This window comes from Centruroides sculpturatus, unplaced genomic scaffold, assembly GCF_000671375.1.
Source record: "Centruroides sculpturatus isolate CEXI.00-Female unplaced genomic scaffold, Cexi_2.0 scaffold210, whole genome shotgun sequence".
NCBI classification, from domain to species: Eukaryota; Metazoa; Arthropoda; class Arachnida; order Scorpiones; family Buthidae; genus Centruroides; species Centruroides sculpturatus.
Genome location: NW_019384341.1, coordinates 156,157 through 173,578, shown reverse-complemented (window position 1 = coordinate 173,578; position 17,422 = coordinate 156,157). Strand labels below are relative to the sequence as shown.

Below are 17,422 nucleotides of genomic sequence, written 5' to 3'. Positions count from 1 at the left end.
GAATGAAAGAATCAATGGAATAAAAATTTATCAAATAATAAATTTAATTTAAAATTTTAAATTTGTAGAAAAAAAATAGCCTACTATTATGAAATTTAATATATTTATTTAAAATTTTTAAAAATTCTAATTGTAAATCTGCTTCCAATGTTGTTGTCTTATTAAATTCTATAAAAAATCTAATAATATAAATTAAATAATTAATAATTACTTTATTAATTTTATAAATAAAATTTAAATTATTTAAAATCATTTATCTGCTCTTAAATTTTTTACCAGTCAACGAAATTATTTTAATTATGTCCAATACATTAGAATTGCGGGTATGTATGTACTGTACTGTACTGTACAGTACAGCATAGTACGACATTCTGATATTATGGTTAATCGTTTAGTGACGATGTTTAAATGTGATCTAAAACAACAAAATGGCATCGGTCTTATCACAGTTTCCACTTTAAGATCAGCAAGAAATATAAACTGGTTAGCATCAACCATTAATTTCGATTTAAATCGCAACTAGCTTAATGAAAACGAAAAAAAAAACTTTAATAGGTTGTGATAAATACGAAATTCTTCGAATCTTTTCAATAAAAAAATAATTCAATGACTTTCATTAATTTCCCTTTTTCATTACTTCTACATTTTCTTTGACTATTATTGTTATTTTAAACGTAATACGGAATTATCGTTTTATTATTGCTTGATGAATGTCAATTTTTTTTAATATTCCATGCACGAATTTAGAAGAATTTAAATATAAAATCGTGACTATCACAACTGTTAACTAGACTGATTTTATTTCTTATTAAAATTTTAAACGTTAAAATATTTCTAAATATTAATTTTTAATAAAATTATGCATTAATAAGAGCACTAAAAGCTTATAAATGTGTAATTCGATGATTAAATGTATGCGTAAAATGTTAAAATGAAGAATTTTTTTTTGTTTGTTTGTTAGAAATAGGCCTATTGAAGAATTTTATATATTCTCTAAATACTAAATTTATGATTAAGTTATAAGCGTAAGTCTAAAATTAAGAAACTTATCAACATATTATATATAATTTTTATTGTAAAAAGTGAAGAAAATTACAAGTATATAAATACATTTCTGAGATATAGGCCTATGTATTTAAAGTTAGTATAAATTGTGTTCGGAAATTTTATGTGTATTAAAAAACTAAATGCCTCTAAAACACTACATAAATAAATGTTACGCTAAAACTTTTATATCCATATTAATTTTCATTAACCAAAAATGAATACGATGGTTTTTAATAGTAAGTTTTTGGTGAATTTTTAAAAAAAATTATATTTATTAATTTGCAAAACATAATAAAATATCATATACTCTTTACAATAATTTGCAGAAAATTAAATCTAAAATAAAGTAATGACACAGCAATAAACATCGGTTATGTTTCAAATTAGCTTATAAAAATCTTCTAAATTTAATGGATAAATATTAAATTTAATTAAAGAATGAAATTTATTTTATTCGATATAATGTTATCGAATAAGGTTCTTATTATTATTAGAAAATTTTATTGATTAACTTATTTACGATTTCAGTTTTATCTCTAGATGTCTTCTAGCACTCTAATAATTAACAAATTAAACGATTTAGTTTAATTTATTTTCATTTAATGATGACTTTTACAAGTCGGTGCAACTAACTACAATTAATGCACTTAGATCCAGTCTACATTAATAATTTTATTGAGAATAATAATGTAAACTATATCATAACAAAACAGATTAAAAGACCGTAAATATGATTAAAGTATTTTATTTAAAATAGAGAATCTTACTATATCCGAACAAACGAATAGATTTGACAATAAATTTATTTTATGTTTTTTCAAAAACCGATTCTAATTTTTCCAGACAATACATATAACTTATTGTTAGTCTATAACAATTAATAACTTATAATTTAAAATTTACAAGTTAGAACGTTCTGAACTTGTTAAAAATAATAATAATTCTAATTTAGACATTTTAATTTTAGGCTATAGTTAAAAATAATCCTATCGGCTATATAAGTCGTCAAGTAAAAAGAGTAATTACAAATGATGGTTTCAATCATTATTATCAACAAATGCAAATGTTAATATTACTAAACGTGCTATTTTCTAATTATCCTAATTAAATTCAACAATTAACTTATTTAAAATTTTATTTTAAAATTATTATAAAAAACTTATATATAAAAGCCTTTATATTTTAATTGTGTTATTAACCCAAATAATTATTATTCCAATTTTTCCCTGAGATTTAGGGTCTTACAGCGTTTAAGATGCTCCAATTTTTAATTATAAGTTTTGAATGCCTCGTTTCAGATTATGCCATTAATAACATCATCACAAGCGATTTAAGTGGAATTTATAAGGCCTCAAGATATAAAATAGACGCAGTTCAATAATGACAATGATAGCTTTGGATTTTTTTCTGAATCAAGGATCTGCAAGACATCTATCCGGACTGCGAACTGTCATTACAATGTCTGTTAGTTCTCTTCTCAGATTACACGTTCTTGGCAGTGAACACTTCCCAAATTACAGGTGTGCACGGTCACCTGGACGTTCTCGACCTTGACCCGTCTTACTACGTCCAATAAGAAGATAGAATGTGTCACGATCGATATAATTGGGCGGTTCTGCTGTCAGAGCAATGGAGACGATCTCGTGTATAGACGGGGATCGAAAAGGAGAAAAATAGATAGGATGGTTTAACCTCCTCCTCCATTTTATATTTTCAACCAATCTTCATAGTTTCATCAATTTAATGGTTTTTATTTTTTTTTAAACAACTCTTTTTTCCGTATTGCGTTAAAAAACATAATATTTTTTTTCTTTTATCTTTAACCGATTAAGAATTATTAAAAACAATTTTATACGCCTTTAAATAATTCAAGGATATTAATATAATAAATTACATATACTAAAATAATACAGAAAAATTTATTATCTGGTTTAGAATTAAAAATTTAACACGAATAGTTTAATTTAGCTACATAAGCCATAAAATTAATAAAATATTTAACAACAATAATTGTCAATACGTATGTATGTACTGTACTGTACTGTACAGTACAGCATAGTACGACATTCTGATATTATGGTTAATCGTTTAGTGACGATGTTTAAATGTGATCTAAAACAACAAAATGGCATCGGTCTTATCACAGTTTCCACTTTAAGATCAGCAANTAATAATAAATTCTTCAACAGCGTTAACTAAACACAGTTAAAAAAATTAAATAACTAAATAAATATAATACATTTTTACGAAAACTTTCAGCGAACACAACGTCAATGAACCTAAATGAACTAAATCCTTCTTACATAATATTAATAATTTAAAAATCTAAATAAATTGTTTAACTCTATTTGATATACGTGAGTTGAGTAAAAATTAGGAGGTAAAAAAAAAAATACATATGAACCTAACTCAAATATATAACAGAATAATTTAATATTTTATTGAATGAATAAAATATAAGTTTTTCTAGTATATATCATTAAAATTAAATTTATGAATTTATAAATATATTAAGGTTAAAATCTTAACCTTGAAAATGATGTAGAATAATTTTTCTTAAGTTTGAATCTTTAGATTTAAAGCAATTAATATTTCTGAAAATAACCTTAAATTAGTTATAGTTCTTTAAAGTTTAATATATATATATATATATATTTTTTTTTAACAGACTCACAATGCTTAAAGTCTCAAACTTCTTTTTGTCACATTTGTCTTGCTGATTATAGATAATAATTGTCATAATAATATAAACAAATTCTTTCCAAATTAATCATTTCAGTTGAAATTTCATATTCTTGTGTCTAAACGAAAATTAAACTGTAGAATATAGCATTACTCGCACATAGAGAATTATCATGATGGAACATGCTACTTGCCTTCAGATATTTTTCTCTACACGTTTTCATCATCCATCTCAATTAATTCAAGAAAATGCCACAACAGATTTTTATAAAATTACATTTCTAATTTCTCATTTCATGCTTGAATTTCTAGTCGTAAATTCTTTATCTATTTTAGAATTTAAATAATAATTAATCTAAATAATGTTTTTTTTATTATTCGGAAAGATACACAAAAAAATATTATTATTTTAATTATAATGTTATGCAATTTATGTAAGAAAATTTAGAAATTAACAGTAAATTATTTATGTTTTTTAACTAAAATATTTTATTAATACAAAATCTCACTGTTTTAGAATTTTAATTATAGTATCAGCTCTAATCTTGATTAATAAAGTTTTTTTATATGTTAAGAATTTTATCTTTAAATTTATTTATTCTATTATCATATTTATCAAACACAAATTTGTCATCAATTCTGTGTTGATGACAAATATATGTTAGTCAGTCTTCATCTTAATTTTAGAAGAAAAAAAAAAAAACATAAATAACGACCTAAGGGCTTAGGTACAGTACAATCTTTAATAGTTTAGGACATAATTAGCCTGTATTTTGAGAAGAGTACGTATGAAATCTGGGTTTTTCAGAAAGTTTCTAGTTTACTTTTTCTTTACTTCTTTTTTCGAATAATTTTATTCGATAGAACACGAAATAAAAAAACAAGAATATGAAATAAGCAGTGCCAATTAAGTCATGCGTATACATTGAATCGCATTTCCATCCATATTCTTTTTCTGGGAGCATGTGTTTACGACTATCTATGCTTTAAGCAGGGGAAGAAAAGTTGATAAATGAGACGGCAACTTTTGCAAATGAGCAAATCGTCCAAATAAAAAAACAGGTAGGAAATTAAATCTGCAGATATTCCTCCATTACAACATATTTCTGGGACAGTTTGATGTCTGAATAGTTCTTCAGATGAACAGTCGGATTCCCAACGAAAATTAGCTAAATAAATTCTTGAACCAGTTTTTGATTTCACTTTCTTCATTTATAATATTACATTTTCAAAATCGTTAATCATTTCGTGCTTAAAACAGGCAAAATGATAAGCCTACACTATGCAGACATATAGGCCTATAAATAAAAAAAATGAAGTCGGAAAAAAGTTGCTCTACTAAGATTATGCTCGATTTATCAATATCTTCTATTAATAAATGATAAATTATAGATTAGTAAATGATTTATTAGAGATTATTTAATGAGGATTAATCCAAAACAATTTAATGATCTTCAGACAAGTTTAGTTTCAGGCTATAGAACTGAATTTAGGACCGACTCGTTAACTATAGTTTAGTGACATTGTGGTTACGAGTAATAGATTATATTAAAAATGATGTCAAATTGAGTCACAAAAACAATATTAAGTTTACTAGTCGAGAAGTATAAAATCAAACACTCGATAGAAATGGATAATAATAGAGATAATGAATAAGTCTATCAATGTGTCATCTTTATGTTTAAAACGTTATCTGGACTATTTATGATAGATGAAAATAATGAAATAAAACTTAAAAATAAGTTGAAATCTTTTCTTTAGTTTTGTATAAAATTAATATCTGTATAAAATCACATTTGTCCAGATTAGTAGTCGATAAGATAAAGTTTTTCTTAATAAATCAAAGGAGTTTTTTATTAAAACAATTTTGATGGAATATGATCAAATATAAATACAAATTACGAACGAAAGCTTTCAAATTTATAAAATTTATGATGCACAGCTTATTAGACATAAGCATGAATCTCTTGCTTTGTCTCATTTGAAAGTTTAGAATGAATTTAAAAATGTAAGATATCCAAACATAAAGAAAATTTTATAATCAATAATATTAAAAATTATTAACCAATAATGATTGAAACCAATATTTTAGCTACATAAATTAATATAATAAACCTATAAAAACACACATTATTTTATCTGAATTGACTATATTTTTAAGCTAATATAAATGCAAAAAGATTATATAAGTTGTTTCTTGAAAATATTTACGCCTTAAATAAATTGTTTTTGGGAATCTTTTAAATGTTTTCATTAAAAATTTAATATTAAACTATACAAAAATAATATAGACTATGCTTACATTCAATTTTTCAGGAATTACTATATTATATGTTTGACAATACCAATAAACAAAAGAAGAATTTAATTTTTATTCAAACTTTTTAAATGCCATGTTATAACTAAAATAAATATCCTTATTAAACTGAAATTGTCCTACTGCATACAGATTAGAACCAGACTATTAAAATAAAAATAAAAAATTGTTAAAATCAATATTTTATTGTTTTTGTATATGAGAACGTACTATGAATGAACGCAAACTACACACTGAATAATTTATAAAAGTGAGTAATTTCAATGTAAATTTCGATTTATAAATGATATGTGTAAGATTTATGAAGATAAATACAAATTTAAATGGTATTTATTCATTGATATATGTTTATGTTAATCTTTTTATTTGAAAGTTTGAAGTTAAATTTAACAAGATATTACATATTACATCTATTATGTTTAAAGATTACAGTTTATAATCATAGGTAATAAGTGTAAATTTTTAGTAAAGATATATAATTTTCCGCGACTTCTGTAGAAAAATGACGTCTTTAAAACTGTATTATTTTTGATTATATGTTTAAATTATTATTCTGTTTATAAAATAAATAAGAATAATAATATAAAACTACAATTGTTTTCTAGACGATCTAAGTGAGAACTTCCTGTTCTGATGAACATTATTTCCTATTTTCAGAGCGCTTTAAAATTTTCTTTTTTCTTCTTAACATTTAACTCTTCGTAATATTTAAAGAAAACTGTTCTCTTTTAAATAATTTTTGCCCGGAATTATTCTAATAGATTACAGAATGATCGACGCACAAGTCTCCGCAGTCCTTGCCGCAGTGCGAACATCTATCTCCGTATTTAGTATGAGTTGATTTCGAGTCTCAAAACGCTAGAGTAAGACTAAAATAAGCTCTTTTAAGAACACGGAATGCTATCTTAGTCTGCGCTGTCAAAGGCGTATAAAAAAACCTACCTAGTAACAATTCCACGGTCGAAGATAGTAAGCGGTAGGCAGTTGCAGCAGCCGCCATCTTGGGATGCAGAAAAGAAACATGGCTGACTGGCTAGAGGCGATCTTGTAACGTCCTCTGTTAGAATATCGATCTATGATGTGTAGGCCACCGCTTACCGCCGTTATAGCTCTTAAACCGGCTATATCCCGCTGTGCCAGAGGGTCAGCCGGGCTCATCTGCCTTTTCCGGGGGGCCTCTTAGTTGTTTTCTAAAGAGACAGCTCTCCCCACTGGCTGGTCAAACAATGGAAGTGAGATCAAACTAGCGACAATGGACAGAGGAAGAGTGTGCGCAAGAGGTGAAGTGGACATTAGATTCTTAACGTGCGCTTGTCCTCTGCGTCAAATGGATAATCTTTATTTTTCCACCAGATTGAATTTAAGCTCTTCAAAATAGTAAAATTCATACACGGATTTGTTCGGGATCGAATTGGAAGATCGTTAGCGCTTTCCCGTTTCTCTAATTAGCACAAATCGACCAAACTAAAGGGGATTCAATGAACAAGAGAAATTAATTACAATCATCAAATTCATAGTCACAAAGCAACTACTAGTATAAATACATTAAACTGTGTATATCAATGGAAACAGAGTTAGTAGCTCTACATCGATTTGGCATATGTTAAGAGAAACGGTCAGAGACCATCGTTTCTGTCGATTTGTCGAAGTTCTGACGATCAACTTTTTTGACGAGCGTTAAAAAAAAAGACCAGAAATCTCGTCACAATGTCAATCCCCCAATGATTTCTTTTCAGTGACTGACTAGTATATTATTGAAAAATCGAATTGTTTGAGTAGATACCGAAATCTTGTAGCCAAGCTCTTTGAATCTTTTATCTCTTTTTACGCTTAATCTTTTAAATGTTTCTCCTCTAACATTATCATTAGTCGATAATATAAGAAACTAGTAAATTTATTTATCTCTTTTTCAGAAGGGTTGCTCGCCCTTATTTAGATTATAACTTAAAAATCGATGATCATTATTGGAATAAACTAAATTCCTATACATGGCTTCATCCATGGACTGAATGGGTTTATAAATTTATTTTGCATATCGACTAGCGCTTGAAAACAGTAAATTATATTTAGTTTTTCAATAAAAACAATCCTTGTATCGGCTTAGATGTTTTAAGTTTTCCTACAATCGAAAGAATTTAAAATTTATTAATTAAAAAATATTTCTATTTATTGACTTTATTAATCAAACTTTTTCGACTAATTTTTAAAATATGTAATAATTAATAATCAATATTACAAGTGTAATGATCAAAATTTGATTTTTTGAGTGTCGCAACTTTAATTTTTATAGAAGAATTTCTCTAATTATTAAATTAATATTGAATTATAGAAAAAAATTTCTTTTATTTAAAACTTAACAACTTTTTAGTATTAAAAAAAAACTATTTTATATGCTTAAACCATGACAAAAATAAAAAAAAATAAGTATACAGACAAAATTAATATTAGTAATTTAATTTAAAATAATAAATATTACATTTAAATTTTATTATTGCAATAAATTATTATAATATAATCATCAAGCGTTATTATATTATTTTGTAATGGGATACTTAAACTGATTTTAGCTATAAAATTACGTATTGAGACGCTTATGCATCTGCAAATAGTAGCAATCATCACTTAAATAAAGATTTATAGTAGAATTAATCATTTCATTCGCATTAATGACAAACACAATCATCTACAATAATCACTAGATGGCGCGGTTGTGTCGAATGAAAGAATCAATGGAAGAAAGCAGGAAAAAGGACTTGTTTCCAAACGAGACTGATTGACTGTCATTCATTCATTGGTTCCAAGATGGATGACGTCAAGATAGGTGGAGTCAAAAGAAGATTGAACGAAACGTATACATTTCTTCCTTTCTTATATTTTCTTACTTTTTTCTTTAAATATAAACTTAATATATTTATGATAATTATCTATTTATATCATCTAAATGTAAATAATGTTATTTATTTTAATTAAAAATTGCATAGTTTGTTTAATATATGCTTATTAACTTTTCAATATTGCCATGTATTAGAATTAAGATTTAAATATGCATTTGTAATGAATAAAATTTAACCCATCTTGTTTGAACTTTTAAACTCTGAAAAATTATAGAAAATGAATGGTTTAAAACAATAAATTTATCATATTTGCGAAACAAATATAACAGTTTATGTATTAGGTCTATATTGTTCACATTTTTAAAGATTTAAAAATATTAATAATAAAATAATATATTATTTATTTTAACTTTCAATTTTGGTATTGTGATTTAAGTTTTTTTTCTGTTAGATTATTAATTTTATTCTGGAATTTTATCAAGAGCTACTAATGTTTAAACTTGCAGTTCTGATTCTCTTATTGCTGATTCTTACAATTAGTTACAAATTTAACAGAGATATATAATGAAAACAATAAGTAATTGCCAGTAAGAAATTAATTTTAATTTAGGACTGGGTTGTTTATATTTTCATGTTTATAATAAATTATGTTCTGTTCAATTTTTTAGTAAGTACATAATAATTATACAATGCAATTAATAAAAAGTTTAATAATAAATTCTATATTAAGCTATATTAGTATATAGTATTACTTTGTTTTTTTTCATGTTTCAAATTACTTTATTAAGAAACAGTTGCTTAACGATTTATTTTCTGAATTCAAACACACTTTAAGCTTTTATTTATTTTAATTTTAAAGTAAGCTAACACGCTTTTTCAGCTGATTGAATTTATCTAAATTTATGTAAACAAATAAGTTATTACTTTATAAATTAAATTAAGAAAATATAAATTTATAGCAAATTTAAAAAATTATTTGAATATTTATCTAAATGATTTTTTCATTTATTAAAATAGTTTTTACTCCACTAAAAATGATTGGGCTTATTCCAATCAGGCTATATAATTAAATTCACTATTAAATTCTTATTATTCTCTTTTAGATAATTTTTTTATATTTATATTATATCTATATTTAAATATAATAGATTAAATATAATGAATAAAATTGTTATATTCTACATCAAAATATAGAAATATAAGACTGAAAAAGTATATCGTGATTAAATATAAATTATTGTCATTTAATGTAAGTTATATAGGCTTTCAATGAGCTCATCTCATCTATAGGCTACATGAAATCCATAAATAAGAGCAATGCAAGGAAATAACAAATTATAGTTTTTTTCTTTCTTTTATAAAGTTTAATATAAACAATAAAATAAAAATTTATTTGTTTAGTTTTAACTCATATATCGGCTTCTTTTATCGGAACAAACTGCTTGATAGAATACTTTAAAAGAATGAAAATAAGGTGAGATACTGAAAAGTAATCAATATTTCAACAGGAAGACCGTAAATGATCTACAGATCTCATGAAATTCTTCATGAATTTATTTTAGCACCATGCAGCAGATATAGTTTGTGCATATAGGCTCAAACCATGTAATCATCATGTAAACAAATTATATATAAAGAATATTTGTCTAACGGAGAAGGAAAGTAAACTTATTTATATTAATCATAAAATTAAAAATTAATTAATGTTAAAATAATAATGATAATATTATAAAATTTATAGATTAACTACATAACATTTCATATGATTAAAGATAGTTTAGCCAGTTAAAATTAATTAGTCCATTTAGAACTGATACCAATTCTGAGTAGATTAATTAACTCGAAATACTAAAAATCTACTTATTTTATCCAATTTAATTTATTTATATTTTATTAAATAACTATAGTCTATTATTTTTAAAAATTATTTAAGATAACCTGCAAAAATATCAAATTATATGACTCTATATATTTATGAAGAATAGCATCTTTATCTATATAGTTTTAAACATTTATATGATAATTTTTGTATTTACGAATGAATAATAATGATTATTATTACAAGTGGTCTAATATGAACTTTACATGCTACTTACATGAACTTTGCAAAGTACTAAACAACTAAAATTTGCTATTTTCGCTATGGTCTGTAGCTTTAAACAATGTAATACTGTTTTTTCAACAGGCTCTACCATTCTAACTTTATTTGGCTGATTATAGTTGATTTTAGATTAATTTAGGTTTGACTTAAGCCTATAATTTTATGGGGCAAAAATTGAATAATATTAGTTTTATTTTCCACTTCTATAACTTCATTACAGCTCTGATAAGAAATGTCAGTACACAAAAGGCTTGAAGAACCTTCTTTTTTCTCTCTTGTCTTTCTTCTCCAATTGCCAGTCTATTGGAGAAGAAAAAGAAGCTATACCCACTTAAAGACTAGAAAGCAATTAGAAACGTCCTAATGTAGACACGCTCCAATAACAGTGTAGAATGATATACCCTAATTTGGTCGATCGAAACAAAAAAATCTACATATTCTTGGAATTGCTTGTAGTTTATGTCGTTTAGTTTTAATCAGTATAATAGGTTTGTTTCTACTTTGAAAGTTTAAAATGCATTTTAAAAAAAATCAATTAATCCTTAAATTTAATCAAAAAAACTAGAATAAAATTCAGTTTTCAAAATTAATATTTTAAAGAATCTGAGAAGTTTTGTTGCTGAATATTTTATATAAAAAGCTTAATTTATTCTTTAAATTTATTTTAATTAAAAATTGCATAGTTTGTTTAATATATGCTTATTAACTTTTCAATATTGCCATGTATTAGAATTAAGATTTAAATATGCATTTGTAATGAATAAAATTTAACCCATCTTGTTTGAACTTTTAAACTCTGAAAAATTATAGAAAATGAATGGTTTAAAACAATAAATTTATCATATTTGCGAAACAAATATAACAGTTTATGTATTAGGTCTATATTGTTCACATTTTTAAAGATTTAAAAATATTAATAATAAAATAATATATTATTTATTTTAACTTTCAATTTTGGTATTGTGATTTAAGTTTTTTTTCTGTTAGATTATTAATTTTATTCTGGAATTTTATCAAGAGCTACTAATGTTTAAACTTGCAGTTCTGATTCTCTTATTGCTGATTCTTACAATTAGTTACAAATTTAACAGAGATATATAATGAAAACAATAAGTAATTGCCAGTAAGAAATTAATTTTAATTTAGGACTGGGTTGTTTATATTTTCATGTTTATAATAAATTATGTTCTGTTCAATTTTTTAGTAAGTACATAATAATTATACAATGCAATTAATAAAAAGTTTAATAATAAATTCTATATTAAGCTATATTAGTATATAGTATTACTTTGTTTTTTTTCATGTTTCAAATTACTTTATTAAGAAACAGTTGCTTAACGATTTATTTTCTGAATTCAAACACACTTTAAGCTTTTATTTATTTTAATTTTAAAGTAAGCTAACACGCTTTTTCAGCTGATTGAATTTATCTAAATTTATGTAAACAAATAAGTTATTACTTTATAAATTAAATTAAGAAAATATAAATTTATAGCAAATTTAAAAAATTATTTGAATATTTATCTAAATGATTTTTTCATTTATTAAAATAGTTTTTACTCCACTAAAAATGATTGGGCTTATTCCAATCAGGCTATATAATTAAATTCACTATTAAATTCTTATTATTCTCTTTTAGATAATTTTTTTATATTTATATTATATCTATATTTAAATATAATAGATTAAATATAATGAATAAAATTGTTATATTCTACATCAAAATATAGAAATATAAGACTGAAAAAGTATATCGTGATTAAATATAAATTATTGTCATTTAATGTAAGTTATATAGGCTTTCAATGAGCTCATCTCATCTATAGGCTACATGAAATCCATAAATAAGAGCAATGCAAGGAAATAACAAATTATAGTTTTTTTCTTTCTTTTATAAAGTTTAATATAAACAATAAAATAAAAATTTATTTGTTTAGTTTTAACTCATATATCGGCTTCTTTTATCGGAACAAACTGCTTGATAGAATACTTTAAAAGAATGAAAATAAGGTGAGATACTGAAAAGTAATCAATATTTCAACAGGAAGACCGTAAATGATCTACAGATCTCATGAAATTCTTCATGAATTTATTTTAGCACCATGCAGCAGATATAGTTTGTGCATATAGGCTCAAACCATGTAATCATCATGTAAACAAATTATATATAAAGAATATTTGTCTAACGGAGAAGGAAAGTAAACTTATTTATATTAATCATAAAATTAAAAATTAATTTCATAAATAAAATATATTGCTGTTTTAATTAAAATTATATTTAGACTTAATAAAATATGATTTTTTAGTTTAAAAATAAATTTTAAACTTTTTCTACACGATAATAATTATAGTAATAGTAACATCAATATGTTCTATTATACAATACATTATGTTTCCCTAAAGGCTTATCAAATGGTCTCTCTTCTATTAAAATAAACATTTCGAGGTTATTTGAAGGTTATCAGGAATGTTAATTAAGTTTGGAAAAAATAAATACAAATTTCCGCATTCTTATAGATTATTTTATACTACTGTTGGATAGAACAGGTAAAAATTACTAAAAAAAATTTAAAAATTAATTTAAAATGATTTAAAAAATAAACGTTTACAATTATTTTTAAATTGTAAATTTTTAAAATATACAAATTTACAGTTATCATCTCATAATTTATATTAAGTCTATGAAATTTATTCTATGCATGTAGCCTATGAGATTTCTTATCTACTATGTAAAATAGGTAAATACAGACTGTTATCAGCCTGTATTTACCTATTTTACACAGTAGATAGCATTTTACAATTTTTAAAAAAATATATTAATTCAAGTAAATTCTAGTGTATAATTTTATTTTAGAATTTAATTTATATATCTCATACAATAATAGTTAACTCTTCATTTATGTTAATGAAAATAGCATTAATTTAGGGATAAATTTAAATTTAGATCAAATATGCTTTTATTAGTTTCAGTACAGCTCTAGAAAAGTTCTTACTATATCAACAATCCTTTTAAATATTAGAAATTATTCATCGATATGTAAGTGCTAAAGATTTTCGTCACTTGTATCTCTATGAATATAATCAGACTATTGCTATCGATCATTTGCTGTCTCATCGATGTCATCCCTAAAATCGTCGTTAAATAGTCTCTGTGAAGTATTGCGAGGTGTCACTGGTAAAACATGCCTCTATCAGTAATAGGAGCGATTAACCTGTCATTCGAGTTCTATCTGTGTAATTCAGCAAATGTTTATTATAATACTAAAAATCAAGCACAGATGAAAAATTTAAATCCTATATAATTTTATGTTTTTAACGTAGAAATTTTTTTATTAATGTTTGCTTTTAGCCATACAATTAATTAAATATCACAAATACAATCGATGAAGGGCATATATAATAGGCCTAACTTGTAATTAGATTTTCAAACACGTCTAATTATGTAAAAATGATAATAATTTATTTTTATGTATATCTTATTACCAGCCGTTGTAAAAAGTAAACGATTATTTTCTATTAATTAAATAAAGTCGAAAAAATTTACACTATTTTAAAATTATCATTTTTTTAAAATAATAAATGTATTATTTACTCATAGAGCACTTACTGTATAATTTGAATTTCGGGTTTTGCATTATTTAATTTGGTTTTTAGTATACAAGTTTTAATGAAAAGTTATATTTTGAACAATTCATTACAACAATGAAAATTAATTTTGAGCTTAGATTATTAATAATGACATACTTTACAAACTATGCAAATTAACTATCTAGGAAAATTAAATGTATTGCTTATCATTTCCAAGAGAGCGATTATAACTATATTGTATCTATATATTTTCTAATTAATTTATTTAGTGAGTCCTAAGTTGAAGTTTTTATTTTTAAACTTACGTAGCTGTAGTGTACTGTACTGTACAGTACAATACATAATTGCAATGAAACATCAAATTGTTATATATGCATATATTTTATAATAATTTATTCAATTTTAAAATAATACTAGATATAAATTCTATTAGATATATAAAATATTAATAAAAAATTTAAAAAGAGAAGTATTATTATTAATACTAAATCAGATCGACTGAATTAAAAATAATAAATATTAGTTTGTAAATTTAATTTTTACTTAACTGTATATACTTATACTGTATATGGATAAGTAGGTCTATAAATTAAAATTTATTTTATGATATTGAGATAATAAAATTAAGTTTTAAGAAATGCGCCAGTATAGCAGTTAATAGTCAAATATATCGATTAAAATGTTCTCAATTTGTAATTTAAATTAAGTTTGAGTCTAATTTTGAATGTGTTTTCTTCATATTTAAGGCGAGTATAGACCATATTATTTAAGTTGTCAATAAAACTTATATATATATTTTAAAATAATAATAAATTGTATTATATGAATTTCAACATTCAAGTCTATATTTTCACACATAAATAAAAATTTTAGATCGAATAATTAATATAGACATTCAATAAATGGCATTTAATAATCAAATAAAATCTAGAGAGGTTAAATAAATCCAAGCCGTTCACAGAAATGAAAAAAATGACTGTGTTTGTGACTAAACAAAAAAGTCTAGCAGTAAAACCCGAAATATGAAGTAAAATAACTTTTCGTGTTGTATTATGCTGTTTTTCTCTAAAATTATTAAAAAATTAATCACGTGTAATGAATGTTATCATGAAACTGAATTGCTAATTCATTTAATAAACAAATATCGAACACGTTCTCACTTAGGATTAAATTCATGTTTTCGTATTAGTATTTTCTGTTTATTTATTCATTAAACAAATAAACAATTGCTGTTTCATAAAATATTATGCAATAAATTAAAAAAAAACAGTTCTAAAGTAAGATTTAGATAGGTTATAGATTTTAATTATTAATTTTAAGCGAATATTGCAATAAATTTTACTCGTTAATTATGATGTTTATATTTAAGATGAGAAAATTTTCTAACTTATTTTATAAATTACAATTAATTACAGATAATTAAGTCATATAAATATGTGACTTGAAATAAATGTAGGCCTATATAGTGATAAAAATGAAAAAAATTTTTTTAAGATTCTTCACTACTTTTAAACATACTAAGTTTAAGTAAATTAAATTTCTACTTTAGATTATTTTTAAGATTAACTTAAAAGTCAATTAGAGCTTTAATTTCACAATTTTGTTCTAACCGTTTTTAATTTTATAATGTAATAAATTATAATATGAAAAAATATGAGACGATAAATCAAGAACTTAACTTCTCTGAAGACTAAGCACAAATTTAGTGCAAATATTAAATAAATTAGTCCATATTTAAAAAACTTTTTCTTTAATAATAAAAATATAGCTATATATTATATTTTTTTGATTGCGTATTACAAGTACACTATGTTAATATATGATATTTCGTAATAGTAAGCCTACTATAATGATATATTAGCGTATTTTAAATAATTTTTAGTTAATTAGCCGACATTTAAAACTTTTCATAGATTTATTTTTAAAATCTTACGGGGGAATATTATTTAAATAAAATCAATTTTTACGAATTTCTTTATTCAAATAATTAAACAGTTAGAAAATATTAACAACTTTAATACTTTTGTACTTTTATAAATACAGGTAACTATTCTTAATTTCAGAATGAAAAAATATATAATTTTTATGAATTATTAAATAATAAAGTATATTTTCATGTTACAGCTATTAATTTTTAAAATTTACAGTAGAGAGTTATTTTAAATATTTTATAGTCTTACTGACTCTACATGAAACAATTCTATAATAAAATTGAATACTATTACATATTGTATAATGTTAAATATTTAACTTGGATGTTATTTACTTTTAGGTTTTATAACGAGTACAAATATGTTCAAGTTCTAGAAATACAATTTTCAAAGATCAGCCAATCAATTTGAAATAACCTAAGTTATATATTCAGACGGAACATTGGTATGATTTTTCTAATCTTCTAGTATTTTTCAGCTAGATAATAATTTATATATATATATATATTTTTTTGTTTTAAAATTCGCTAACAGAACGTGGACGGTCTTTGGGCATTACTTTTATTAGATTATTCTTTTACGAAAATTAAGTTAATGTTTTTAGTGCGTTACAATAAATTTTAATGAACGAATTGCCTGCAAAATTGCCACATTACTGACAAGTTAATATAATATAAACCAAATGAAACCGACTATATCGCCTTTGTATATAGGGGATAGTCGTAAAGTCCGACCATTACTAGTTTCTCGCTATTGGAATTACTGGAACTAGTCCCAGATTTCTATAGGCATACACAGAAGAATATCACAATCACAGGTCATGTACCTGTACTTTGGGACTATTTTGTTTGGTTAGGGATGTAGGAAGCACGAGCCCAAAAATGTTTGTTGGTATTTAGTGTGTCAAAAGTTATTTTCGCTG

General features: G+C 23.6%; 1 protein-coding gene across 1 annotated transcript in view; it reads left to right on the top strand.

The window, feature by feature from the left end:
- The window catches only part of LOC111634317 (homeobox protein Hox-B4-like), a 164,737-nt gene extending 147,796 nt beyond the window's left edge, over nt 1-16,941 (top strand). Inside the window, exon 5 of the transcript XR_002758187.1 lies at nt 16,842-16,941. The gene's annotated coding sequence lies outside the window, so the exon portion shown is untranslated. The remainder of the gene's footprint in view (nt 1-16,841) is intronic.
- Nucleotides 16,942-17,422: the final 481 nt, after the last annotated feature.